Source organism: Psammomys obesus, unplaced genomic scaffold, assembly GCF_907164565.1.
Source record: "Psammomys obesus unplaced genomic scaffold, mPsaObe1.curated_primary_1811, whole genome shotgun sequence".
NCBI classification, from domain to species: Eukaryota; Metazoa; Chordata; class Mammalia; order Rodentia; family Muridae; genus Psammomys; species Psammomys obesus.
This window is the reverse complement of record NW_026596039.1, coordinates 19,814,522-19,817,972: the sequence shown is the minus strand read 5'-3', so window position 1 is coordinate 19,817,972 and position 3,451 is coordinate 19,814,522.

Genomic DNA, 3,451 nt, shown 5'->3' with positions numbered 1-3,451 from the left:
ACTGTGAATTCTGATCACACTCTAGCTCAGACTCTAGTCACATACTGACTCTTGATCCTGTTCACATGCTGAGCCCTAATCCCCATCTCACTCTGACCCTGATGTGGTTACACACTGAGTTCTGACCCTAGTTATACACTAAGCCCCAACCCTATCAGACACTAAGCTTGAACTTCTCATACACTGTTTTCTTATTTTGTCCCATGCTGAGGTTGGCCTCTACCCAAGACTGAACCCCACCTTTGGCCTGACCCTGAGCACTCTGGCTGTGGATAGGTCTTTCCTGGAACTGAACTCTTGCAAGCATCCTGAAAGGTCCCCGATGACCCCCTGATGATGGCGACAGACAGGCAAACGAATGATTCATGTACCGAAGGCTTTGCTATTGCTGTGTCTGCAGCTCAGAGCTCACATCTTTAAACAGTTTAAACAATGTCAGCTTCTAGGAGGTGAAGGATGACTGGACAATGCTTGCTTAGCATTTGATAAACGGAGGTGGAATTGAAATAGTAGGAGGAGCATGGGGTGAGGAAGGAGAAGAAATGAAGGTGAGTTTCTAGAATATTCAGTCTCTCTTTCCACGAGGATGGGGCCCTGGAGCTCCCACCGAAACAGATGGGTAATGGGGAGGATGTGCTTGCAGTCTGGGTGATGTGTACTTTGGCTTTCTCAGGCGAGCTCATGCCCTGGGACCTCAGCCCCAGGCCAGTGGGATCTCAGTGAGGGCAGGGCTGAGGGCACCTGCTCGCCAGGGTAAACAGAGCCTGTCGGGCGTGTACTGGCATCTACTGGCCAGCCCCTGGAGAGCATGGCAGAAGCAGCAGTATTCTTCCTGTCAGAGGAAGCTGAAGGTAGAGTTAGCCCTTGTGACTAGAAAATATTCTGTCTAATAGCAGCTGGGTTAGCTGCTCATAATGCTGATGCAGCATAAGTGTTTGGAGTTGTAGGTGTTTTGGATATCCCTGGTTTTCTGGGTCCTGTCACTCCTGCTTTTCCTTCCAGTTTGGCTCATGTGGGCCACGGCTGCCCAGCACTGTGCAGATTCCTGTCTATCACAAATCTGGTAGGTTTCTGTCCAGTTCCTAAAACCTCCAGGAATAAGGAAAGTTTCCATCGAATACCTGGTGGGATCACGTACAGGCGGATGGACCCTCCCTAAGGGACAGCTAGTTATAGTCCCAGGAGCCCACTGTCCGCAAAGCTCAGCTGTCCTGGGAGACTCTGCTTTAGCCTTCCCTTCCTTCACACTACTGTGATGACTGTCCCTCTCTGGGCTGAGCTCAGGAACCCTGACAGCAGCCACAGGAATGTTCCACTGGGCCCTGAGCTCAGGGCATTTCCTAGGGCCAATGTGGCAGGGAGGCAGTGAGCTCCTGAGGTGGAAGTCCCTCCAGGGATCTTTGCAAGTAACTTGTCATTGAGCCTCCACAGTAAGGCTGTTTGTAGATCTTGTGGCATTAAGAAATCAAAGCTTTAAGAGGTTAAGCAACCAGTGCCAGGCCCAGAGCTTGCAAGAGTTGGATTCCCAGTTCAGACTCAGGTCTCTCTGGATGCCATCTCAGACCCCGGCACCTGCAGGCTCTAGCTCTCTTACCACCTGGCCCAGGCTACAGACAGCTTCTGACTCTGGCCATGGGAAATCAGTGATTGTGAGCTTCATAACCTGGGATAGAGCATGCTGAACCTGAATTGTCATAGCACCTGCTCTCTGCAGCTGGAAAACTGGAATGAGTTCTGTCCAAAGGCTAGGGCGGTGGGGAGGTACTGTGTCCTTTTGGGACCAGTCTGAGCTGAGTGTATGGACCTTTCCAGCAGACCCCTCTGTGATGGTTACTCATGTTGCCAATTTGTGGCAATATAGAATCTCCTGGGAAGTGTCAGTGAGGAATTGTCCAGACCAGGTTGCCTATGTGTTTATGGGGGGTTGTCTTGATTGTTAACTTAGGTCAGAAGACCCACCCTGAATGTGGATTTCTTAGGCTGCACTGTATGAAAGAAAGCAAGTTCAGCACATAGCTAGCATATGCTTAGTCTCTCTTTGCTTCTGATGGTGGAATAGATGCTTTGAGTCTCTGCTGTGTCTCCCCTATAACAATGGGCTGTGACCTGGAACTGTAAGCTGAAATAAGCCCTTTCACCTCTCAGTTGCTTTTGTCAGAAAATTTTATCCCAGCAACAGACTTGATAAGAGAAACTGCCCTCTTCCTGCTCTATTTCCTGTTAGAACTTCTTTCAATCACCATGTGCAGGGGAAGGAGGCCAAAGGCACCTGGAGCTCTGAAGGACGCAGTACAAGGACATCCCGTCTCACATTCAAGGCGTTCTGCTAACATCAGCTCAGAGTTGGGACTATGGGTCTTTGGGACTTGGAATCCCCAAGCTGCCTGACTCCTGGAGACATCTTTCTGTGATGCCCAATGGGGAGTTGCTCTGAGGGCCATTCACATAAGACAACATTCCCAGTGAAGTTCTGCGATAGGGTTGAGGCAGAGGCATAGGGGAAAGTGATGTAGACTTGCTAGTGAGGAGTCCCAGAGGGCTTTGGGAAGTCACATTCCCAGAAGTCCATTGAATTTCTCTTCCTCAGAGGGCTGTGACCTACTAGGGAGGGAGGACAACTGTGGAATGGAGACAAACTTTAGTGCCGGGAGGAGGGTGGAGGGCAGGCATGCTGAGACATGGCAGGAGCAGGAAGAAAGCATGGTGAAGGCACCATTTGGAGGAGAATCACAGTCACATGGCCACAGGTGCCAGCCTCAGTGAATGAGATACCAGGTGTGACAGGGACACTCCTGCTGACTGGTTTTGTGTGAGAATGGCAACCCACTGTTGTTGCATCTATTGATTTCCTCCCCCTGGACATCTGTTGTTTTTTTGTTTTGTTTTGTTTTTTAGAATTGTCTTAAAAAACAAAAACAAAAAACAAACAAACAAAAAAACAGAACAAAATGGCCACGCAGTGGTGGAACAGGACTTCAATTCCAGCTGAGGTGGGCAGATCTCTGAGTTTGAAGCCAGCCTGGTCTACAGAACTAGTTCCAGGACAGCCAGGGCTACACAGAGAAACTCTGCCTCAAAACACAACAACAACAATCCAAAAAATAATCCAAAAATAACAAACAAATGAAAAACAAAACACAAAAACAAACAAAACACACACACACACACACACACACACACACACACACACGCAAAAAAAAAAACCCCAAAACATTAAACAGGAAATAAAACAGGTGTGCAGGCTCTGTGAGCTCTGACTGAGGGGCAGAGATGTGCTCAGAGAGTAGGAGAGGTAGCATGGTTAGCTTGACCAAGGAATGTGTGAGTTCCAGGGCTCTCAGATCCTCTGGCCGTCAGTCAGGGGAAGGCGACCACACTGATGCTGCTTCCAGGCTTCAGGGAGCACCGGATGCTCTTAAGTATGTCAGGAAGCCGGGGGGGGGGGGGGGGG